General features: G+C 37.8%; 1 pseudogene; it reads right to left on the bottom strand.

The window, feature by feature from the left end:
- Nucleotides 1-2,063: 2,063 nt before the first annotated feature.
- The window catches only part of LOC149195754 (uncharacterized), a 44,866-nt pseudogene continuing 19,740 nt past the window's right edge, over nucleotides 2,064-27,189 (bottom strand).

Genomic DNA, 27,189 nt, shown 5'->3' with positions numbered 1-27,189 from the left:
CATACATACATATATATATATATATATATATATATATATATATATATATATATATATATATATATATATACCTAGGGGAGATGGGTAGTGAAATCGACTAATTATCAAGCAAGGAATTGAGAATTAATTTCCCTGTAGTTAATGCACTAGTAGAAAATGGTGAAATTAGTGACTAGGTGACTAAAAAAGTTAGTCACCACAATTTTTTCAAGTGAAATGCTACTAAAAATTAGAAATACTAGGAGACCCAACTAAAAATGACTAACATAAATGACTAATTTAGTCTCGATTTAAAATATACAACTAGCTAATAAGTAATATTACTGAAAATGACTAACGTGAATGACTAATTTAGTCTATGAACAAAAATATCACTACCTAACAACAACTACAATAATATGAATTAGTCATTTATGTTAGTCATTTTAATTGTGTCAGTTCAACAATCTATACCTACAACTGATAGGGGATTCAAAGCCTTTTATAGAGTGGATGAAAGGTTATACTTCCTTATACACTTATTTATTGGATCAGAGGATGATTGGAATTATGGAGCTTATTAGAATCCTTAGGGTTATATAATTTGATCACATTCACATGGAATTAAATTCAAAGGTTAACAAATTATCAAAAATGGGAGTGGGCCAACACCTCTTTTTGCAACATGACATGATCACCTAGCTTGGTCCACACCCGCCCTTAACATGACCAAATATTTACCTATAGAGTTTCAAATTGGTGACCTTATCACCATGAAATGCTTTCATAATACACCCTGTCATCATCTATTCTATGCCCCATGGACATAAATTACCACTAATTATTTTAGATAATTTACTTCTATTTATACGACTTATAAATTTTAAATAAAAATAATTGGTTCAATACCATAATCTCCCCTCCCTACTTTAATCCATTGTATATGAAAAGCTTTAATTACACCAAAGATATCCCTTTTTGAAATTTGTTAGGCTAAGCATCATCTAATACCCTTTTCATTTCCATTTGACATTTGTCTCGATGTACACCCATGAGATTTGTCTGATTCTCACGATTACCATTGTTATCAACTAGATTCTAATGTTGAGGATTGTTGGGAGACTTTCTCATGCCTGTTGGATAAATTCTTGGTATATCTAGTTTATTGGTTGTTGGATATACCCTTGCTTGTATAGTAGTATTCGCTAGTTTGACCATGAACATGGTCCAAATTACTTTGACAAATTATGGATTTAGCACCGTAAGAATAATGGAATAAGAGAAAAATTTTATGTAAAATTATGAAAAACAACAATCATCCACAATAATTATACAACTCTTTAAAAAAAAATCTAAAAATCTTGAATATATATATATATAAGAAAAAAATATCATAATTTTTTAATTAAAAAATACTAAAAATGTGCTCTTTATGTTAAAAACAATTTACACAATTTCTTTAAAAAATGTGCATTTCTTTTAAATACTTGAATCTCTAAACCATAGATCAGCTTACATAGTTAAAAAGAAAGCCACTAATATTTGAAAGTAAAATATATACATATTTTACATAAACATTGTTCATTTCTACAAAAATATATTAACTCTAATCCAATTTCATCTATAGTAGTAAAATATATTATTCCTAAAATAATATATTAAAAGTTAAATATCTTTTTTTTTCTCGGTAAAGGCTAATTCTATTAAAGGAAAATCAAAATAATGTTACAAAGAATTTGAAGCCTCAGGCAAGGGCATCTGAGAGCATTCAACGCATGAAAACTGTCCCAAGAATGGGAGAACCAGTTACAGAAAGCAAGGAGCCAAACATTGGAACCAGAATACAACGATAAGATCATAGGAACTTGAAACTGTCAAGACCAAAAACAAGAAACAGAGATGTAAACCAAATCCGCAGAAGAGCTACAGGCTGCCGCCCCACCAGGAAAAAAGAACCAAGCTACCCATCTACCGAGGGTAAACCAAAACCACCATCCTAAAACTGCCTGAACTTTAACCAAAGAACCACTAGTAAGAAACTGGGAGGACACGACATTGTCCAGGTGGCATCACATTTCCATGTCCTAGTCCGGAAGCTCCTCCACAACCAGGCATGCATTGCCATACCACGTTTCTTCATCCGTAGCCACGTCACCAGCACCACTTCTGTCTGGAGGAACTAACGAGGGACGGGTGTCGCTGGAGCTACCTACAATGGCCATCGAGACATAGGCTCCATGAGAGCTACCACCTGGTGCCTGAGTGTCGCCAAGAGCACCACCCTCGTCATGCTGCTCACCACTCCCTTCCACCTTGCCTTTATCTTCCAAATTCTTCTCAATGCCATGGCTGCCTACCCTTCTGTGACCACCCTGAGAAAGATCAACTGAAGTGCGCACTGTGGCTTGAGGTGGAGCCTCTTCTTCAGAAAAGATAACAGTGATATTGGCTGTGATAATGGGCCTATTTAGGCTGCTCTAAAACTTAAAATGAGTAGACTGAAAAGAATTATGCGGGAAAGGCCTGCAGGATGGTCTGAAAGGAGGCGAATTCGCCTGAGATAAGGGCTGAGTAGCAGGGGGGTGCTGATCGACAGAGTGAGCCATCTGAGAATGCCCACAACCACCATGGCTCCCTCCATGGTGGCTTCTCATGTGTTCACGGACCATGGTGAGGCCATGGAGGGAAAGCTTAGAAAAATAGGAATCTTTGGAGGGGAGACGAGACAGCACCAAGAGAATTCGAGCAAAGTCCAAAGAACAGTCCTGAGAATGGAAAGAGGTAAGTGCAATTCCAACTGCAGGAGCCACCAAGAGCGACCCACTGAAGGTAGAAGCCGAGAGCGACCTACAGAGAAATGCTACAAGGGACGGGCAAAGGCAAGTAGAAGGGGAGTAAATACTGGGATGAAGAGTCATATTCGCCATGATTATATCAGCAATAGCCTTGCCTCGGACAGAGTGAGAACTTAAGTCAATCTTCAGGTAAAATCGCTCTCGCCTTAGGTGAGCCAGCTTGAGCTAGATTTGAGCATGGAGAACAACACTATTCTGCAGCTGGCAGGACCGAGCTCCTGCGCCCTTAATTAATTCCATAAATTGACATTTAATTCACCCACATCCGGGTTATTAAAAGTTAAATATCATTTAAATCCATTAAAAAAAAATAATTATATTATAATGGCCTCCCACTTCCAAAGCTTCCATAAGAACAATGCCCACCATTAAAATTACCAAAGACCTTGTTACCGGTTCTACACAACGTGCAGTATGCAAGAATGAATTTGAAGTGCGCACCAAAGTAAGACAGATTCCCTATAAAACCATGTACCATTCTGTTTGCATTCTTCCGTGGCTTGAAAAACATAATTCTTGTCTAGTTTGTTGATATGAGATGCCACAGATGATGTGGAGTATGAGCAGGCTAGCTCCCTGCGCAAAGTTGTCCTTGTGTTCAGAATTCTGAGAGAACATCAGATGGTAAAGGTGGAAATCTTGATGGGTTTTTTTCATGGGGTATTTTTGGAACACCAAATAACAGTAGTAATGAATCTTTTGGGCCTGAAATGACCTCTAGCAATACCATGGTCGGTACTAGTAGCATTTCTCCAAATCATCGAGAAGCTTCTGGTGTTGTTGTTGCTATTATATTTCCTTCCCACAAAGAAACTAATGTTACTGCTATTATATTTCCTTCCCATGGAGTAGCTAATGTAAATGGTAGTGGTAGAGGGACAAGCAAGAACTTTGAGATCTCTCTTGTAGGGTCGTTCAGGGCTTCTTTTCAACAACTCAGCAAGCTGAAACTGAAATAAGCTTAGGTCATACAAATAGTGGAGAGATTGTTTCTAGCAAACCCAATGAGGGAAATGATGTTCATGGGAACAACGTAGCTATGATGAGGGCAGAGGATGATGGTGATACTCTTATGTATGGAGCAAGAGAGGGAGACTTGGAATGATGGTTTGTAACTTATATCATGCAACTGTGGCTAGCTAGAGTTCAACATTTTTAAAGGTGTGATTTTCAGGTCATTCAACAATAAGTAATCATTTGGAAAGGACATTACATTCCTCTCTTCTCAACATTGTTTTCCCTCAAGCAATCATTGTCACACTCTTCCATACCACAAGGAAATCCACTATGATGTAAACTATCCCTCATAAAAATCCCTGGATCCCAAGGCCACATTGGGATACTGACATTTCTATTATCTCCAAACTTCACCCCAATATTTGTTTCATTTCTCTGCAACCTAATATTGTACCCACCTTGCAGAAGTAAATTATAAATCCTGCAAGTTATGAATTCAAATTTAAAAGGATAAAGAACCCCCTCTTAAGTCGATGTATAACATGGCTTATGCCAACCATCCTTACCATCCTTATGTTGAAAAATGTGCAACAAGAAATGTTAAATTTACAGTGTACTAAAAATAGCATGTCTACAAATAACAGTTTGACTAGTGAGGTCATTGGCCACATTGGGTGAGAGGTGAAACTACTAAAAATAGAAAGTTCTAAAAATAGCATTTATGGGTCCCTTCCTATTTATAGCAGTCCCTAGTCTATCTATAGGAAGTAAAATTAATTTTCATCTTAACAGCAGTTGGAAATATTAATTAATTAATTCAGTTGAGTTAATTAGTTAAGGAAATTTGAATTTGAAGTCTTTGTGAGCATGCACATGAGTTGTCCCACTGATTGAGGAATTTATCACTAATTTTCTCCACTGATTGAGGGAATAAGTATGAGTTCTATAATGAGAGAATCAGTTGACTTAGTTTTAACTAGTCAAGTCCAGTTAGATTATTTTAACAAGTTGTTAAAATAATAAAATATAGTTTGTTAATGCTTGCATGCATGTGACAACTATTATTTTAGATAACTGAGAATTCACTCATGGATAATTGTTGCATGTCAGTTCTGTCAGAGACCCAGTTGAGATCAGATGTGGGACAATGTACTATCAGATGCTTGACTATTTCTAGTAAGCAGTTTTTTCATGGTTGAGGAGCTAGTGTCCTCAAGGATTACGTAGTTGGACCATTGGTTAACTTGGCATGTTTGGAATTAATTGCATAGGCTTTTTCTATTATTTCCTAAGCAAACTGTGCAAGGAAATAGGGATTGGACCATAGGTAAAGCCTTTATATACAGGGCTTGGTTGGTTCATGAGACATATCTTCATATCTTCATAGTTCATTGAGAATTGAATAGCTTGAGAGCTAATTCTTTTGTATTGTGAAGAGGATTTCCACTTGATTGATAATACATGGTTGGGGTTTTATGTTGGTGCTTTCCCCTGGATATATCTTGTGTTATGTGTGATTATTTCTCTTGATCAATTATGCATGTTTCTACTTGATGTTGCTCATGAATTCGATTATGCTTCCGCTTAATCTTTTGTAGAAGTAGAACAAGTATTATTCTTTAGGACATTGCAAATATCGGTTTGTTCTACAGGTGAAATTTCTACATGGTATCCGAGCACAGGTGATCAAGCAAGAATAATAATACTAGCAGGAGAAATTTGAAGTTTATTATTCTGGATATAGATCTCAAGTTCTTATCACATCTATTTCATTGATGGCATTCTATGGTTTGAGGCTTGAGTATGCCCTTGATGGCAGCTCAAACTATATAGCTTGGAAGGATCACATGGAGGCCGTTTTGGAAGATAATGGTCTTAAGGATTTCATTGATCAAGAAATTCCTAAGCCTACTGACATGACTGAGTAGGTGGAATGGAGGAAGTGTGTGGCTAGAGCTAGGAGAATTCTCTTGGAGGGAGTGCGAGATCACATTGTCTTGAGCCTCCATGGGAAGGAGACTCCGCATGCAATGTGGAAAACATTGAAAGATTTATATCAGAATAGCAGTGATCAGAGGAAGCTGGCATTGAAGGAAAAACTTCAAAAAATCAAGTGTGAATGTATCTGACCAAGCTCATCACATGCAGGGATGAGCTTGCAAGTGTAGGGGTTGTGACATCAGATGAGAATATGCTGAGTCTAGCACTCCTTGGCCTTCCTAAGAGCTGGCATAGCTACCAAGACTCAGTGAATGGAAGGGAGAAACTGCCAGATTGGGAACGGCTATGGTCAGATTTGATGCAAGAGGAGATTAGACGGAGCACCAGAGACAGTTCTTCATCCATGGAGGATGAGGAGAACTGTGCCTTAGCGAGTAAGGAAAAGAAGGGGAAGGAGAAGGTTTCTCTTTCCGAATCTAGTTCTTCCAATGGTGGGAAGAAGGTTGACAAATCGAAAGTGCGATGCTTTCGTTGTCATGAGGTGGGCCATTATGCTGCAAATTGTCCACAAAGGAAATCCAAGAAGGGATTCGGGGAAGGATCTGAAGGTGAGGCACTTGCTTCACAGTTTGAGTTGGATTTCACACTCTTCACATGCATGGTTTCATCCATGGTGGGAAGTGGTTGGTTTCTTGATAGTGGAGCTTCTTTCCACATGACCGATGATAAGAGTTTGTTCAGCACTTTGGAGGAGAAAGATCTCCAGATACTCATAACGATGGGTAATGATGAGAAGTATAGTGTCTCAGGTGTAGGCACGATTATTTTTCAGAGGGAGCATGGATCTTGCCTTACCTTGACCAATGTCAAGCATGTACCAGGACTAAAGAGAAACTTGGTGTCGATCGCAATGCTAGAAGACAGAGGCTATGATGTAGTCTTTAGTAAGGGAAAGGTTTTCCTTAGACATAGCATCACTAGACAGGTGAAGCAGATTGGTTCACGGGTCAAGAACCTGTATGCTCTTGAGGTTCAAGATGCATGCAAAGCCTTGAGCAGAAAGGCAACTGATGGAGACTGGTGGTTGAGAGGGAGGGTATATTACCTCTCAACATGCAGAGCCAAAAGAAGTCTCAGACGATTGTGGAGGAGCCATGATTGGTGCAGCAGCTTCAGGAGGTTGTGGAGAAGCCACAACAGGGGAAGCTCTGTTATGAAACCAGCTCAAGAAAAGATAGAAAAGAAAGATCAACGCCTTAGAATTCAGCCTCTTCGAGGGGGCAACCTCCTTTACATTACATAAATGAACAATTCTTGGATGATACAAATGACAAAACCTCCTTTCTATATATAGGAGTCTAAGGAGTCACAATATAATCCAGCCGACCTAACAATAATAATATAAAGCCACAAAAATAACAATAGAGGGATTCTATGGGGCACAAAAATAACAATATGGGGTAATAGGGGCACAACAATATAAATAAGGGGTATAACTACAATAGTAATGGGGTAATCACTAGTATTATAGGGACCCAACATGCCCCTCTCCTTCAAAAAAGTGTTGTCCTCAACGCTTGAGTAGTTCTGGATACTTCTGCATAAAATTCTCATCCTCCCATGTGGAATCTTCAGCGGATAAGTTCTTCCACTTGATAAGATACTCTGAAATTGATCGATTTCGTAGCTGTCGAGTTCTTGTTTCTGTGACTGCTTCCGGTTCCAATATAATTTTTCCTTCCTCGTCAAGTTCTGGCAATATTGTTTGAACTGGGAGCTTGTCGCCTATAACCTTCTTTAAACATGAAACATGGAAAACTGGGTGCAATCGAGAAGCTGCAGGAAGCTCCAATTTGTATGCCATAGTACCAATCTTTTGCAACACCTTGTACGGACCATAATACTTTGGTGATAATTTATTATCCTTCTTAGCTTGCTTTAGGGACATTTGCTTATATGGTTGTAGCCGTAGGAATACCCAATCACCTACATCAAAACTTCTTTCACTGCGATGTTGATCTGCCTGTTGTTTCATTCTATTTTGTGCCAACACGAGGTTATCCTTTAAGAGTTGGAGGACTTGTTGTTGATGTTCGATGTGATGTTCCACTGCCTGAACCTTAGAATTTTCTCTTAAATATGATGTGATGGATGGTGGTTGATACCCATAAAGTGCCATAAATGGGGTCATTTTTGTTGCTGTATGGAAGGAAGTGTTATACCACCATTCAGCCAGAGGCAACCATTTGACCCATTGTGTCTGTTTATCAGATACAAAGCAACGAAGATATCCTTCCAAACATTTGTTTACTATCTCAGTTTTCCCATCAGATTGAGGATGATAAGATGAGCTATGAGCTAACTGAGTACCAAGACAAGAAAATAATTTTGTCCAAAAATTTCCAGTGAAAATGGGATCTCTGTCACTTACAATAATCTTTGGGTTTCCATGTAGCTTTTGAATTGTTTCCATAAATGCAGTAGAAACTGTACTGGCTTTAAATGGATGTGATAATGCACAAAAGTGTGCATACTTGGTAAGTCTGTCAACTACCACCATGATGACACTCTTTCCCTCAGACTTGGGTAAACCTGTGATAAAATCCATTGAAACCTCCTCCCAACGTTGGCTTGGAATGGATAAAGGTTGTAATAGACCTGGTGTCTTAATTGTTTCAACTTTATTTTGTTGGCAAACCAAACATTCCGCCACAAACTTTTGAATATCTGATTTAAGGCCATCCCAAAAAAATTCCTTCTTAACCCTGTGGTAAGTTTTTAAAAATCCTGAGTGCCCTCCTAAGGGAGAAGTGTGCAATTCCATAAGAATCTTTTGTTTTAGCTGGGAATTCTTACAGAGGTATAAGCGATCTTTGTACCATAACGAATCATTTTTCCAGCTAAATGTATCAGAAGTACTGGAATCTTGTTGTAGCTTTCGAATAAGTGCCCACACTTCTTCGTCATTCTTCCATTCCTCCCTTGCTTCGTTTATCCAATCTGGTTGGATAATAGAAATGGCACACAACAATGCTTCCACATCCTCATCCTTTCTTGAGAGTGCATCTGCCACCACATTTTGCTTCCCTTTTTTGTAGATGATTTCAAAGTCATAACCCAACATCTTTGTGACCCACTTTTGTTGCTCTTCAGAGGATAATCTTTGTTCTAAAAAGTATTTAAGGCTATCATGATCCGTTTTTACCTTGAAGTGTCTTCCCATTAGGTAGGGTCGCCATTTCTTAAGTGCATGGAGTATTGCCAACATTTCCTTCTCATAAATAGCTTTGCTTAAAAACTTTCCCTTGATTGGACGACTTTCAAAAGCAATGGGTCTTTCATCTTGCATTAGAACAACACCAATTCCATTTCCTGAAGCATCACATTCCACAATAAAGGTTTTTGTGAAGTCCGGTGTAGCTAAGACCGGTGCTTGGCACATTGCCTCTTTAAGATGTTTAAAGGCCTTTGTTGCTTCCGGAGTCCATGAAAATGAATCTTTCTTCAATAATGTTGTTAGAGGTGCTGCTATTCTCCCATAATTCTTAACAAACTTGCGATAATACCCTGTCAACCCAAGAAATCCTCGCAGATGCTTTATGGATGTGGGGATTTTCCATTCCTTAATGGCTTTAATTTTGCTAGGGTCTACCTTAACTCCTTCATGAGATACAATATGACCCAAATATTCCACCTCCTGGACTCCAAAGAAACATTTGGATCTTTTTGCATATAATTGTTTCTCCTCCAATAGTTGTAGCACCTTGTCAACATGTTCAACATGATCCTTCCAAGACTTGTTGTAGATTAGTATATCATCAAAAAATACTAACACAAATTTTCTAAGGAATGGTTTGAAAATTGAATTCATCAAACCTTGAAATGTTGAAGGTGCATTGGTAAGGCCAAAAGGCATGACCAAAAATTCATAATGACCCTCATGAGTTCTAAATGCTGTTTTCGGAATGTCTTCAATCTTCATTCTGATTTGATGATATCCCGAACGAAGATCCAACTTGGTGAAGTAAATTGATCCATGCAATTCATCCAGTAATTCATCAATGACAGGAATGGGGAACTTATCTTTAATAGTGAGCTTGTTGAGCTCCCTATAATCTGGACACATGCGCCATGATCCATCCTTCTTGTGCACCAATACTACTGGAGCTGAGAAAGAACTTTGACTCGGTTGAATTATACCAGCCTCTAGCATTTCTGCAACCATACGTTCAATTTCACTTTTTTGGACATATGGATATCTGTACGGCCTGATGTTTGGAGGAACACTTCCTGGAATCAGATGAATAGCATGATCATGATCACGCATAGGTGGGAGACCTTTGGGAGTCTCAAATACCTTGGAATGATTGTCCAGGACTTTTTGGAGATCTGGAGAAATAGATGATTCCAATGTGGAAACATCTAGCGAACATAATTGTGCAATTACACCTCTTTGCTCCTTTTTTAGAAGCTTTGTCATGCCATTAGAGCTGATTATCTTTCCTGGTTTCCCTGCAATACCCCTTAATTCAACTTCCTTTCCTTCCACAGAAAATTTCATGAAAAGTTCTTGAAAATTAAAAGCTATTGTACCCAAGGATTGTAGCCATTGGACTCCTAGTACAACATCAGCACCTCCCATTGGAATGGAAAGCATTGGGCTAGTCAATACATATTCTCCCATGGATAGCTTGATATTATGGCACTTTCCAGAACAATTTATTGTTCCTCCATTTGCAATCATCACTTGACACTCTGGTGCTGGATATAGGAAGCAATTCAATTCTTTTGCTACCCTACAATGAATAAAATTGTGGGTGCTTCCTGAATCAATCAACACTATTACCTTTTTCTTCTTGATTTGTCCTTCTATCTTGATGGTTTGAGGAGTGGTAATTCCCGCCAATGCATTACAAGATATGGTCGGATTTATTTGTTCTTCATCTAGGCTTTGTTCCTGGAATATATCCTCTTCTTTTGACCTTTCTTGCTCCTTTTCTTCTTCCTCTTCACAATCTATGTAGAATAATTTCTTCTCAGCACACTTATGACCTTTTGTGTATTTGCTATCACAATTGTAACAAAGCCCTTTTGCTCTTTTTTCTTCCAATTGTTGTGGTGTCAACCTTGTAGGTTGTGGAAGACTATGGGAAACAACACTTCCGTCTTTATAGTTGTGAATGGTATGCTTCCTAGTTGCCATAATTTTGCTTTCCATTTTTCTTGCTAACCTGAATGCCTTCTCTAATGAATCAGGTTCCCAAAGGCACACATCATGTTGGATATTATCCTTTAAAGACCCTATGAACACATCAATCCTATGCTCCTCTGGAATATCTTTTACCCTTATGTTCAATTTTTGGAACTCCTCAATGTGCTCCATTATTGAACCCTTTTGTTTGAGACTTATCAATTGGCTAAAAAAAGTGTTGCTTTTTGTATCCTCATAATGTGCTATCAATTCTTCCGTAAAAATTGCCCAAGTGATAAATTGTTTACGAGAACAAAGCCATTGATACCATACAAACTGATTTGGTTCCAAATATAAAGTTGCCATACGTACCTTTTGTGTGTTTTGCACATTATTGAGATCGAAGAATTGCTCCATCTGTAATATCCATGTGGCGGGATCCTTGCCATCAAACTTCCTCATATCGATTTTTGGAACATGGTGAATCTTCGATCCAACATTAGAGTCTATGGAATCATGATTAACATTTCTTTTGTTCTCATCATGAGTTTCCTTTAGTACTCTTTCACCCTTAGTGACTATTTCTTGTAGCAACGTATCCATCTTATCACCCATGCCATCAATTTTAGCATCCATGCCATTCACCTTAGCTTCCATGCCATCCATCTTAGCTTCTACACCTTTCTTTAAACCATCCATCTTAGCTTCTACATCTTTCCTTAAACCATCCATTTTAGATTCTGTTGCTTTTTGTGCAAGTGACACTTGTTGCACTTGTTCTTGTAATTTTGATATATCATATAGCATTTCTTCTTCTTCTTCATGAGTCATGCTAGAGCTTTCAGGTTCCTTACTAGGTGTTTGCATTTTCTTTCCTCGGGGCATCAGTTACCGATAATAATTCTCTAATATGCCCTTTGAATTCCTTCAAAATAAATTTTCAAACCAAGCTTAAGCAAAAATTAAAGAAAATCTACACACCTTTTTTCACTTTGTAGGAGCTCGATATTGCCTCCAATGTATCTCTGTACTTTCTAATTATCTAGTTTTGAATTTGTGACCTGTAGTAGCCCTCTGTGTCCTCTTTCCAATGCCACAAGTCTGACCCAAATTGGATTCTCCAAGGAAGCGTTATGCGAAATCTCCCACAGTGACTTGATTATAGACTAGTTCAGTAGAGTGAACTTGTATGACGTGCCACGTGTCACTGATTCAACCTTTGACTCTAAAAAATATATAAAAGAAAACTACAATCCTTCCTATTTCTGTAACTTCTTACAAAATTTCAATCTGATGCTCAGAAAGAAAGTTATGACGATTTTCCCCAGGTCACCTGTTTTGAGTGTAATTCAGGAGTCTGCAAAAAGACCAACTTCCTCAGATCATATCTCCGAAAATATCGCGCGAAAAACTCTGAAATTCAGACCCAAGGTTCAGCGCGATTTCTTCTCCAATGGGTTTTTTTTGCAACTTCTGAAACGTCACATATAAAAGGTTATAGCAAAAATTCCATGATGACCTGTTTGGAGCAGCGAAACCCTAGAATCCAAAGCTCTGATACCAAATGTTATGTAACCAGCTCAAGAAAAGATAGAAAAGAAAGATCAACGCCTTAGAATTCAGCCTCTTCGAGGGGGCAACCTCCTTTACATTACATAAATGAACAATTCTTGGATCATACAAATGACAAAACCTCCTTTCTATATATAGGAGTCTAAGGAGTCACAATATAATCCAGCCGACCTAACAATAATAATAAAAAGCCACAAAAATAATAATAGAGGGATTCTATGGGGCACAGAAATAACAATATGTGGGTAATAGGGGCACAACAATATAAATAAGGGGTATAACTACAATAGTAATGGGGTAATCACTAGTATTATAGGGACCCAACAAGCTGAGTGGAGATCGAGTAGAGACATCTACTCATGCAGAGGCATCCAGTAGGAGGAAACTTCGAGCTAGGTGGGCTGACGGATCACATGTAGCCATACCTCTAGGAACTGACTAATTGGGTAGAGACATATGCAGATGGAGTGGCAGAGAGAGCGACAGTGCAAAGAATCCCAGGACAGTGCATAGCTAGCAGGCTACAGCAATGCAAGAGGCACAAGTGTTTTGCACAGTGCTAGGTGGCATAGAGAGGTGTGCAATGGTGTGAGATGCATGGAGATGTTGCAGTAGCGCAGATGTCAGAGAGGGAGCACTTGTCAGCTGCAGGTAGAGCTTCAGCATCAGAGTATGTTCCTATCCCAATAGAGTGGTTAGTTGGGAGTGTTTTTGTTCCAAGTGTTGTTGGAGCAAGTGGACCGGGTAGATGTGTTGCATGCAGAAAATTCCAGAGTTACAGGATCGGGTTCGAGAGAAAGCCTCTCTTGTTGAGAGGGAGTGCTGAAAAATGTGCAACAAGAAATGTTAAATTTAGAATGTGCTAAAAATAGCATGTTTAAAAATAGCAGTTTTGCCAGTGCGGTCATTGGCCACATTGGGTGAGAGGTGAAACTGCTAAAAATAAAAAATTCTAAAAATAGCATTTATGGGTCCCTTCCTATTTATAGTAGTCCCTAGTCTATCTATAGGAAGTAAAATTAATTTTTGTCTTAACAACAGTTGGAAATATTAATTAATTAATTCAGTTGAGTTAATTAGTTAAGGAAATTCGAATTTGAAGTCTTCGTGAGTATGCACATGAGTTGTCCCACTGATTGAGGAATTTATCCTTAATTTTCTCCACTGGTTAACGGAATAATTATGAGTTGTATAATGAGAGAATCAGTTGACTTAGTTCTAACTAGTCAAGTCCAGTTAGATTATTTTAACAAGTTGTTAAAATAATAAAATATAGTTTGTTAATGCTTGAATGCATGTGACAACTATTATTTTAGATAACTGAGAATTCACTCATGGATAACTGTTGCATGTCAGTTTTGTTAGAGACCCAGTTGAGATTAGATGTGGGACAGTGTACTATCAGATGCTTGACTATTTCTAGTAAGTATTTTTTGCATGGTTGAGGAACTAGTGTCCTCAAGGATTGCGTAGTTGGACCATTGGTTAACTTGGTATGTTTGGAATTAATTTCATATGCTTTTGCTATTATTTCCTAAGCAAACTGTGCAAGGAAATAGGGATTGGACCATAGGTAAAGCCTTTATATACAGGGCTTGGTTGGTTCATGAGACATATCTTCATATCTTCATAGTTCATTGAGAATTGAATAAGTTGAGAGCTAATTCTTTTGTATTGTGAAGAGTATTTCCACTTGATTGATAATACATGGTTGGGGTTTTATGTTGGTGCTTTCCCCTGGATATATCTTGTGTTATGTGTGATTATTTCTCTTGATCAGTTATGCATGTTTCTACTTGATGTTGCTCATGAATTCAATTATGCTTCTGCTTAATGTTTTGTAGAAGTAGAACAAGTATTATGATTTAGGACATTGCATATATCGGTTTGTTCTACAGGTGAAATTTCTACACCTTAGGGCAACCAAACTTATGTTCTAGAAAAAATCTTATTGTAGCTAGTCATTACCCTAGTTGTTATTAATAGATTAGATCTGTTGTCAACCCTATAACTTTACCATCAATGCAGCCACTGGTTAAAACCACTAGTTCCTCACTGAAATTAGCAAAGGCTAATGTTTTTGTAGTCCCACCAAGTTTATTCTCCTCAAAATCAAATAGCATAGGTGCATTTTTCAATACAAAAAGCAATGTATTAGCATCTATAATTCCCAAATCATACGAAGGATGTAAGAATTTGTTCCCTATAGTTTGGAACATGTGTTGAAAAACAAACCTCTTTGGCGAAGCAACACTATGTGGGAAAAAAATAAAAGATAATGGAATTACAACAACACTTAGTTGTACAAGCAACTGTAGTGGTACAAGATTTTTAACCAAGTCCCAACAGGAGGGATAAACTGAGTGGACAAGAAACTGTAGTGGTACAGGATTTGATAACCAACTCCCCATAATGGGGATCAATAGACCAACACACCACCCAACAATAATTCTAGTCATAGAGCCAACAATAATAGCTAAAACAAGATATCCATAGGGTTCTGGGACAGAACCAAACATTCCCATCTTTTCAATCAGAAATTGGAAACAAACTCCACCAAAGTAGAGAGAAAATGCAATAGGAAAAAAGAGTGGAATAATGTAATCCATGAGTGACCTAAGAAAATTTCGACCAAATAATTTGTCAGAGATAGTGAAAAATGGCCATGTTAAAATAAAAATTACTTCCCACCAAATGTCAAAATGCTTCCACCAAGTCCAGTATACAAGTAGACAAGTAACTGTAGCATAAAAGGTGACTTCTCCCCAATGGCTCGCCCATTCCTCTTTAGAAGCCTTATCAATGTTAGGCATATTATTAGCTAATGAGTCTCTCCAAATTTCCTTTGGAAATAATAAGCCAACAAGAGAACTTGGAACAAACATAAGCATTGCCTAACAAGAGTGTGCATGCTAGTTCATAGCTTAATTTGACACTAACAATCTCATGAAAGAAAACACCGCAAGTACAATTATTGATAAAATTTGCCCCACTACATGCAACACCATACCTTCAAAGATACACCAAATACCTGTGAGCCAGGAGAGACACATGAAATTGGAAGACATGGAAAATACAAGAGAAAGAAGAATAAATATCATAGGCAAAACATGTAATATCATGGCTATTTTGTTTGAATAAATAACCATAAACCATGAAAGGTAGTTGAAGAAAACTGGTCGATGCTCTTTGGTGCTATTTTATGCAACCATGTGATCAATTATTTCCTAAGAATTTATTAACTAGAAGGAACTTCAAAGTTCTTTCAATAAGCTGATTAAGTTCTCCCCTCGAAAAAGTATGCTTCTAGGAAAAAATTTATCCGGCTTGTCATATCCAGTGTGATAGAAATAGCCTCCAATGATGAATATAACATCTAATCTGGGCATATCCCCATATTCCTCAACAAATATTTGATAATATGTATCTCCAGTAATTAGAGGAAAAATATCTTGTGTTGCATTGTGCATCATAAACCGTTGACTTGGTGTATACCAAAAAAGGCCATGATCCATGACCAAATTGACAAACTAAATCAACTACTCCTACGCCAAATTCTTCCTCATGTATAAAATCTCTTACTGTTACCTTCCATTTACATGTCTTCATAAATCCATGAGATGCAAACAGAAAATCTCTTCTGCACCATTAAAAATGAAAATAATTGGATGAGGTGGCGCCCAACCAAAATCAATAATGATACATGACATTCCCAACATGGATGCTATGGATGAGCCATAGTCACTATCTCCTGGAGAACCCAATGGATTGCCAAAATGACTATTGATGAGAACAGTTGGATATCAATGGTAGTGGTATAGGGACAAGCAGGAGATTTGAGGTCTCTCTTGTGGGGCCATTCAGTGCTTCCTTTTCAATAACTCAACAAGATCAAGATGAAACAAGCTCCGGTCCTGTAAACAATGGAGATATTTTTTCTCGCAAACCAGATGAGGGAAATGATGTTCAAGGGAACAACTTAGCTATTGTGAGGGTAGAGGATGATGCTGATACTATTATGTCTGAAGCAAGAGAGGGAGACTTGGATTGATGTTTTGTAACTTATATCATGCAATTGCGGCTAGCTAGAGTTCAACTTTTTTAAAGGTATGATTTTTACGTCATTCAACAATTCCATGTAAAGCATGAAATAAGGACTAGTTAATATATTTTAATGTTCCCACACTAAATAATTATTTACAACTCGGGCTATTTTATTCATCACCTTAGCTTTAATTATTGTGGAATAATACTACTATAGTGAATAACTTGCAATGATGATCAACAAATCAAGTTATTTTTCGATGAATGATGCTAATTCTCTACTGTTAAGGGATTTTAAGGTAATTTTTAAGCAAATTTTACATGTCATTAGATCAATGCATATTTCTTTGCAAAACTTTTGAAGCACAAAGAATTACAATAAAAAAACATATTTTTTTGAATGTGGCAATATAATTCAGTCTTGAGAAATGACAATGGAAAATGATAGCAATAGAATGGTGATAATTCTTTGATTTCAGTTTAGAATCTGATTTGGTTAAACTTTCCAATATCAGAAATTGAATATAAGAACCTCTGCTACTTAGATGATCCCATGCACCAATTCTAAGCATGAAATTTTTCCATGCCTCCTTAAGAAGTTGTTCTTTTTATCAATGGAATGAACTATGACTTCTTGGAACCTATTTCAAGTATCTCTATAATTATTTTAGGGAATATGAATTACTTTCTTAAGATTTTCTATCAATATCAATTAGAAAAGATGAAAATAAATATTTTATGGGAATGTAGTAAGATTGAATCTCATCATATGAACTGTTGAACTCCAAGGCTTTAACATAAATATCTCTTTAGGTAAGCATTCTTATACAAAATTTAGATTCCACTGACAAGAGATTAAAGAAATCCCTCATGATGGTAACAGATTTAGCATGTGAAAAACATTTTGGAGGGAGGAGAGGGAAATACTCCATGAGAGATATGAAAAGGTTCAAAACAGGATGAGAGGACACAACTTGTCATCTGGCCCTCCTTCTAGTGCTAGAAATGTTGATGGTGCTAGACCCACCAACATGTCAAGGGATCTCCCCAATGAGAAGTCCCAATTAGACCTCAGACCGTTTGGTATAGGAGTCCCAACAGTGGGTTGTACGGTAATGCCTTGACCATGATTTCACATAGAGGAAAGTAAGATGTCCTTGTTGGTAGCAAGGGTGTGACAATGCAGCAAGACAGGGAAGGTGCATGAATGGTTCTAAGACACGGAGAGTGGGGTGAGTGCACCCCTTGGAAACATGTGATATCACATGGCTTGTAAGGGAACACACGAATGAAGATGCATCACAATTTGGAAAGAAAGTTAGCTAGCAATCCAAAGTGATGGTTAAAACAACAACACATTTCAAAAAAATTCATACATACATATGCAGAATAGTCCATACATGTATGCATAAGAAAACAAATACATACATCATTTAGAGTACTTAAGATAGCTTAAATACAATACAACATATGCATGAAATGTGTTGGCTCTATTATATTAAGTGTAAGCTCCGGTCACCCAATACATCCATGTCCAACCACTAGTTCCGACAGTAGAATGTTACAGCCACAACCACTTTCTCCTCCAAAGAGATATACTAGCTCTGTGTCATGGAGAAGCCAAGGTGTGTTACAATATTGTCCAAGCTTTCTCTAAGATACTCCTATCGAATCTTGGCTGACCAAAAGTCTCTACAATGAGTTATGAGGGAATGTTTATAGCAAAGGGTGGGGTGGCCCTTGACATTCCCCTTTATGACAGTTCATCTACCCTCATTACTCTTCATCTACTCTATGGTTTTTACATCCAACTATCAACACTTGAAAAGAAATTACATTAAAATGCACATGTACCCATGTGAGACAAAATGGCTTGAGCAATCCATGCAAGACATCACTATGACTCGGACAACTATTGGAAGGCCAGCTCTCCGACATCATCATGGTGGTCAACAATGGCGAACTGATGCCAAGATCGGTAGTCTGCAATTGTGTCCGTGTATGCTAAGGTGACATATTTATGGAACCTAACTCTTGCCTCCATAACATCCAGGTACACTGCTCGGGCTCCTCTATCCAACTCGTCTAATAGCATGTGAATCATGGTCTTCAATGCAACTAGACTAACAACATACTTGTCCATGGTGTCTGCACTGATTGACAAGTCTAGGCTGGTGGTTATGTTCATCAACTTGTCAAAGTATGAGTCAACCTCTAGCCAGAACTATGGGTTTGTCTTTTCCTGGGTGAGAGTTCCAATAGATGGGATTGCATGTGTGTGCACCAAAACATCCATACTCTTGAATACACATGCATGGGAAGCCTGTAGACTAGTGATGAGCTGTGAGAGCTCTTCATAGTTATGAATTGGACTTTGGATTCATTCCTTCAGTTCAACCACTCTAGTCTTCATCATCTTAGGTGAGTGAAGCAGGGCTCCCTTGTATCTCATCATTCATGTTTGCATGTAATCAACAACAACATGCATGTTTGATAAGATACATGCTCTTCTAGCACATCATTGCTCCCATCCATTGAGATGGATGACTGCCTTATACACGGTACAAAACTTGGAATACAACACCTGCATGACTGTGTCAAGGGACAATACTTCATCCAGTATTGCCTTCTTCAATTCTAATCGGGCGGGCACTGTAACCAACTATCATCCTATCTTGGCTATCTGTAGCTCCTTAGTCATTCCCTCGTTATCATGAAGCAAACACTCGAGGTAGTGGCTTCGGCATATGCTCTGGTAGCATCAGCCAATGTTGCTAGATATTTGTGCACATCAGATATGATCACTCGTTCCTCGAATTCCACAGGATATGTATGATCATCCAGAATTGATACTCTGCGAGATTGCACAACTCTATGTTGAGACTTGTTGAATGATATGTTGTGCATATCTCCTTCCGGGTGATCTCCAAGGATCTCAGTGTCTCCTTAGTTGCTTGGGACTTGCTCATCTTTTGGATGTGCTGAAGCTGCTGTGTCGACCTCTTGGTGGTGATGCATGAGGTTGATGTCTTGCTTTGAATCCTGCTACTCCATATCGTATCTCTTTGTTCAAGTGCTCGCTCTATCTGCTAAGTGAAGTCCTACCCCTATGATGGTTCACCTTGTCTGCCTGATTCTAGCTATTTTGATGAGTCCACTACCTGTACGGGTGCAGTTTCATCTATATGCACAAATTGCACCCCCTGTTGTACCTGTTCCTGTTGCGCTTCGTTATCCTATCTACGCAGCTCGTGTTCCTTTAGGATTTTCTCCTTCAACTCATGCAACTCCTTCTTTGTTTCCTCCATTCTCCATTTCTATCTCTGCCTTTGCACATTTCTTTTGTTGCATTGTTGCCTCTTTGCCTCTATTTCGAAAGCTGCATTCTGCACAAGTGGATCTGCTTGGAACTTGCAACTTTTCTCTTCCTCCATGTGATTGAAAATATTCCTCTTGCCCTTGTCGCACACTGGTATGGTCACCTCTGCTATTGTTGTTGCTTCAGGTGTTCTTTGAGATGCTCCTTCATGCTACTTCGCCATCCATTCCATAGCAAGGCCACTCATTTCATTGAGTCTAGAGTATTTGCAACAATATCTCCATGGGTCCTCCTCCACCCAATGACATGCCGCGTGGATCTAGTTGAATTGTACTCTCGTGAAATGATCTTTCACAAGATAATGTGAGTCATACAGATTGTAACTTTGATGGTCGAATGGATACTTCTTCATCTACTCTGCACTGGAATTCACATGCTTGAAACTCGATATCTCGTATAACCCAATTCACAACGGAAGAGTTGGCCAAGGTGCCTTCTTCTTTTGATGTAGCCTAGTTGTCAATCCTAGTGAGATGTGATATGATACTTCCTACATGATGAGTTTGTCCAAGAAAAAATTCAGTAGAACATGGAGATGATTCTCCATGTTGTACATACGTATGAAGGTGTTGCACGGTGAGGCATACCAATCAACTATGTCGATCAACAACTCCATTACTACCTTCGACATGTAGGGTGGATCCTATTCAAAGATCATCTTGTAAACCCAAGTGACAAAATAATCAGATAGCTACGTGATAACTCCTTTGAAGCTACATTCGGACAACATCTTACAATAAGTATTCACAGTAGTCTCTGCCGGTGTCCATTCCCACTTGAAGCCCAAGAACTACTAACGCACACAGATTGCATCCAAGATGTAGGCGAACATGTAGATTCCTACTTGCATACCTTTGGGTGGCTGTCGAGCCCTTGTTACCTGTTCCTTCAACTGATGAGCCAACATGTCAGACCAGTTGCATGCTTTGCCTTCTCTAGCCAGTTGGTCCAATGCGATCACCCAAATCTGTGGGAACATTGGCCACATAGTCGATATGCAATGATGACCAAGTATTGATATGCCTTCCACAATATCTTCATCTTGGAGATCTGGTTGGGTGTCTGATCGAGGACCTTAACCGTAGTTAAGGATAAAGGTTGCAGACAATGTTGCAAACAAGGTAAATGGTTGTAGTTCACATGACCTCCAATTAAAAGGTTAAAAAGGTTAATATTGGATTTAAGCGATAAAACCTTTATAAGCTTCCTCTATGTGAATTAGCCTTAAAAAGGTTAATATTAGCTTTAAGCGCTAAAACCTTTATAAAGCACCTTTTTCTTAAAATATGAATTAAGCACGTGGGCAGTATTCGGCCAAGCGGTAAAACAATTTCTCATGCAGGTGAAAGGATGGAAGTGGTATTCAACCGAAAGCACGTGATTCCACTCAATGTTCTACATGTAGTAGGGAAAAAACTACTTTTCTCGCGCGCCCTTGATTTGATATTAGTTATGCAGAAATCTCCGCAAGATTGCACGATGTTCATTGGATCAAGTGGGGTCACATCAATGGTTGAGATCGTTTAGGCTAGTTGGCCAGCGGATGAGGCGACACCATTGGATGGATGGGATAGATCGATGGTTGAGAGTTAACCCAATCACAAGCTCTATGGAGGATTATCCCTTCCCGCCAGGATTATACCACACATACGTGCGCCAGGAAGTTAATGTAACGGCAACCTCCGATGGTCAGCCTGGTGGGGTGGCTAAAGTTTAGCAGATATGATAAGTTTAGTTAGAGTCAAGTGCATTCGCCAATATTGGTGGATATATCATATACAATCACTAAAATATCAATTTTAATGCAGAGTCCAGAGAACAGAGAAAAACAAAGAAAAATAGAGGAAGTAGAAGAGAAGTTGAGAAGTAGCAAGAGTGTAACAAGAGGCTTGCTAGGATCATTAGAGCCTTATGAATCTAATGGGATAGTCTAGAGATTCTGAGGAAGTCATCTTCATGGAGAATTTCATTCGGGAAGCTTTATTTGGAGCTCAGAATCCACTAGAGGTTGGACGCAGTTATAGGAGCTACCAATACTCATTCTTGGTGATCTAATAGTCAATTCTGACAGTAAAGAACCTTCTAAATCCATTGCATGGATTTGTAGAAGCATTTGGGGACTTATAAGGGCCAAGAATCTACAAAGAAATTTCAGATAGCAAATGATCAAATGATCAGTCTGTTGTAGGTGTTTGATATGTGCTGGAGACAGAAGAAGAAGTTCCTGAGACAGTTGAATAATTCTGAGGTAGTTAGTACCATCAAGAAGCTCAAGACAACTTAGAGAATTGATTGAAGGAATCAAGTCCAAGGAAGCTTAGATCTATTTTCAGAGTGAGGAAAACCAGGGATATAGATGGTATTTTGAGCCCATTGGTTCAGTTTAGTAACCTTTGGAGTTAAGTGTGGAACTTGTAAAAGAATCTTTACCACAATCCCAAGGAGCCAAGTACAGTTGACAAGAGCTCAAGGAGACGTAGCCCATGATATTCGGGTGAAATACTAGATTAAATTTGTTGTTATTTGTGGTTTTCTATTTGTTTCATTTACTGTTATATGTGTTTTATATCAGTAGAAACACTTAAGCACTAAAACAGTTAAAAACAAACAAAGACATACACCTGTGTCAAGTACTTAATTCTGAAATTGTCAACATAAGCTAGATCATATATTTGTTAATCTTTGGAGTGGGAGGTTCTTGTAAGTATAGAAAGATGTTAAATCCTCATTTCAGATTAGGTCGTATCAGAGCTAGCTTCTTGATTGACAGAGATTTCTTGTTTGACTTGATAGGTGTTTGAACAATACAAAGGATTTGATTGTTTGATTGTTTGTAAACTGACTATTGTTTGAGTTTTCAAAGGTGAAGGGAAAGCTACAGATAGTTATGTCCAGGAGAGGACAAGAAGGAAGAAGGGCTGAAGGAATTCTCCTTACCCCTAGGACCTCAAGGCAATCCTTGAGACAAAAGAAGGTTTGTTTCCAAAACGTTGCTTGAATAAGCTCTTTGTGAATTTTGTTGAAGTTCTTCTTTTCATTTTTATAATAACAACTTCTACAAGTGAGTTCTCCTTCTTCAGAGGATTCTTCAATGAGGACATGAAGCAAGAATTTTTCATCATGATGGGTATGGTGAGAGAAATGTATGATGTTGAAAGGAAGAGCAACAAACTTCGAGGGAAGTTGAATTACATGAAGTAAGAGAAGTAGTTGCTTTCTGACAAATTGCAGGAAATCGAGAACCAACTTCATATTGAAAATATGAGCCTAGAAAGGATGATGCATGAGGTGGAGATAGAGCTCCTTATTTTCAAAGAAGCCTTAGTCAAGTATCAGCTTGAAGAATAGGTAAACAATCCTAGTTTTTCTTCAATTTCCTCTAAGAATGTTTATGTTGGTTCTCTTGAAAAACATACAAGAGGCATAGGGTCCAAGTTGATGACAAAAATGGGCTATGAAGGAAAAGGATTGGGAAAACATGCATAGGGCATTGTTGAGCTAATAATGGTTGAGTAAAGGCCTAAGTATTTGGTTCTTGGCTATGGACAATCATATGGAGAAATTTCCAAAGCAGCCATGAAGGCAAGTGAAACAGTTCCTAGAAGGAGTTTCATTTCAGGTTCTCTACCTCAAGTTTGTAAAGGCTGTATTCTTGGGGAATGAAATAGTTTGAAACATACTTTGAAAAAGGAAGCTGTTCATAAACATGCATTTGAACAAGAGAGTTATGAAATCTCTAAAAGCATTGAAGATATTGATGGTGTTCCAAAGGGAGCCACTTCTTCATTTGATTCAGCTCCTCATGAAGGTAACAAAGGTGAAAGAGAAAGGTACAAATCTGATTTCAACCATATTTCTTTTGATTATGTAAAGCGTGATAAATTTCCACATAAGAATTGGAAAAAAATTGCATGTCCCTTTTGTGGTTTGGATAACCATAGTTTTTCTAGATGTTGGAAGAGAATGGCCACATATAAGAAACTTTTGAAGAAAAGGAGGCAAGAAGCCAAAGGTCCATTGGACAAGGAAAATCATGTTGTTAAGAAGATGCAAATGTGTTGCACTTATTGCCATAAGCAAGGACATATTTCTATAAAGTGTTTGACTCTAAATCCAATAATGCTTCCACAAAATTTGAAGAAGGTAGGAAGAGAAAATGGCAAGAATGGAAAGGAAGTTTCCATAATTGATGTGCTACAGGATGATTCACATGTTGATATCAATGTGCAGACAAAAGAAGCATATTTGATGTGGATTGGTAAGAAATGGTTAGAGTTCTTATTCAATGAAGGTTGCATGTCTTTTCATTTGATGCATTTCTTTGCTAATGGAATGCAAGTTGTAGGGTTTTACCAAAAAGGTGAATGGCAAAAGTTGAGTATAAGACTCGCTATGTTGCAGTAAAATTATATTCATTTCAGCTTTGTAATTACACGTACATATGACTGAGGATCTTGTACTTAAGGTAGTGCTTAAGATAAAGTTGAAGAATGGAATACATACATGAAAATAGTATGTACGAAGACAAGGATGTTGATGATTTCCTTGTATTTGAACATGTATGTGTAATTGACTTGATGGTTGATTTCTTTGTTTAAAACATGCATGTAATGTCATATTGACTTGGAAAAAGTTGATTTTGTCTCCAAATATTAAAAAAGGAGATAATGGTGAAGTGCTTCACAAGAGGTGGAATTCTTTCTACTTGGAAAAATAATAATTAAGTTATTTTTGTACATGCTTGACTTGAAGAGTCAGTTGTTTGAAAAGGCATGTTTTTTGAAGGTTTGTTATTTAGTCGATCATTTGTATACAAGATGTAAAAAAATGATGATGATTCACATGATGTGAAATTTGTTTCTTTTGAAGGAGCAAGAGTTTATGTCGTCAAGTTGTTTTCTTGTATTATGTTGTTTTTGACAAGATGTCCAAAGAACGTTTGTGTGAGCCACCTTGGATCAATGATCAAGGAAGAGATGTTCAGCTACCTTATGTAAACTTCATAACATAAATTTTGAAAGAAAACCATTCTTAACAGGAGGACAAGTGCATTCAAAAAGGAAAGCGTTGACTACCTTCGAGTTTTGGTTCAAAGGCACTAGCCATGCAAGGCAAGTGTATGGAGGCTGAAAGAAGAGGGTGTGGTACTCTCATCTACTGTACAGATCAATAAATCAGTCTTTTGGGGTCCAAAAGATTCTCAATGGAGAGGAGTGATCAGATATTGATCAAGGACCTTAACCATAGTTAAGGATAAAAGTTGTTGACAATGTTGCAAACAAGGTAAATGGTTGCAGTTCACATGACCGCCAGTTAAAAGGTTAATATTGGCTTTAAGCAATAAGACCTTTATTAAGATTACTCTACATGAATTAGAGTTAAAAAGGTTAATATTCACCTTAAGCACTAAAACCATTATAAAGCGCCTTTTTCTTAACGACGCAACAACCATTGGATGGACGGGATGAATCGACGGTTGAGAGTTAACCTGGTCGCAAACTCTATGGAGGATTATCCCTAACCACCAGGATTATACCACACATACGTGCGCTAGGAAGTTAATGTAACGATGACCTCTGACGGTCAACATGGTAGAGTGGCTAAATTTTAGCGAATATGCTAAGTTTAGTTTGAGTTAGGTGCATTCACCAATATTGGTGGAGATATTGCATAAAAGTACTAAAAGAGTAGTTTTAATGCAGAGTCCAGAGAACACAGAAAAACAGAGGAAACAGAAGAGAAGCCGAGAAGCGACGAGAGTGGAACAAGAGGCTCACTAGGCTAATTAGAGCCTTTTGAATTCGATGGGATAGTCTAGAGATTCTGAGGAAGTCATCGTCATGGATAATTTCATCCAGGAAGCTTGATTTGGAGCTCATAAGCCACCATAGGTTGGAGGCAATTATAGGAGCTACCAATACTCATTCTCAGTGATCCAATAGTCAATTATGATTGTAAAGGACCTTCTGAATCCATTACAAGGATTTGCAGAAGAATTTGGGGACTTCTAAGGGCCAAGAAGCTACATATAATTTTCAGACAGCAAATGATCAAATGATCAGTCTGTTGTAGGTGTTTGATATGTGTTGGAGACAAAAGAAGAATTTCCAGAGACAGTTGAAGAATTCTGATGGAGCTAGTGCCATAAAGAAGCTCAAGATAGCTCAGAGCATTGATTGAACAAATCAAGTCCAATGAAGCTTAGATATGTTTGCAGAGTGAGGAAAGCTAGGGATATAGATGCTATTCTAAGACCATTGGTTCAGTTTAGTAACCTTTGGAGTTAAGTGTGGAACTTGTAAAAGAAGCTTTACCATAATCCCAAAGAGCCAAGTCAAGTTGACAAGAGATCAAGGAGATGTAGTCCATGATATTAGGGTGAACTCCTAGATTAAATTTGTTGTTATGTGTGGTTGTCTATTTGCTGCATTCACTGTTATATGTGTTTTATATCAGAAAAAACACTTAAAGCACTAAAATAGTTAAAAACAAACAAAGACATACACCTGTTTAGAGTACTTAATTCCGCAATTGTCAACATAAGCTAGATCATATTTTTTTAAGGTTTAGAGTGGGACGTTCTTATAAGTATAACAAGATGTTAAACCCTCATTTCATATCAGTGTCATTGATCCTAGTTGACTCAACTCCTAGATTTAACCAAGATCTTTTACTTTCATGATGTGATTAGAATTGCATTTATAATAACATAAAGGAACATAAATATACCACTAGACCATTGTAGACATGACAAAAATACATGACTACAAAAATACATATACATGACTACAAAAATACTTCCAACTCGAGATTCCTAATATAATTAAGTTAATTAAACTTAATTAACTATTTACAAGTTTCTATGAGAGTAGAATTCTATTTTAATTCACAGTTTAATTCAAGGACAAATTAAACTGGAATTTCTTGTTGCAATTTCTCAACAAAGTGGCCAATAGGGTTATAATATCTTGTATGGGAAATCATGTATAGGGATTTACAGTCTATATTGTTGGACATTTGTAGGAGAGAACAATTGATATCAACAACTTCTTATGAACTAGTTGAAAGATTGGCTAAGTAGAACAATAGTTTTTAGAGGAGACGATTGATGTAGGAGAAGTTGTAGAGGATTGGTGGTGACCAACCATGAAATAATAATGAGCTAAGGAGGAAGGTTCTTTGCTTAATTTGCAAGGAACCTTGGGGGCTTGACCATTGATGCTTGATTGAAACCAAGGAGATGATAGGGTTAGATCAGTAGGAGATTCCTT

The sequence above is a fragment of the Pinus tabuliformis genome, chromosome 2_2, assembly GCF_031772625.1.
Source record: "Pinus tabuliformis cultivar Carrire ecotype Pingquan chromosome 2_2, CPIR1, whole genome shotgun sequence".
Classification (NCBI taxonomy): Eukaryota; Viridiplantae; Streptophyta; class Pinopsida; order Pinales; family Pinaceae; genus Pinus; species Pinus tabuliformis.
The sequence above is the reverse complement of the archived record's forward strand: the minus strand, read 5'-3'. Positions and strand labels throughout refer to the sequence as shown.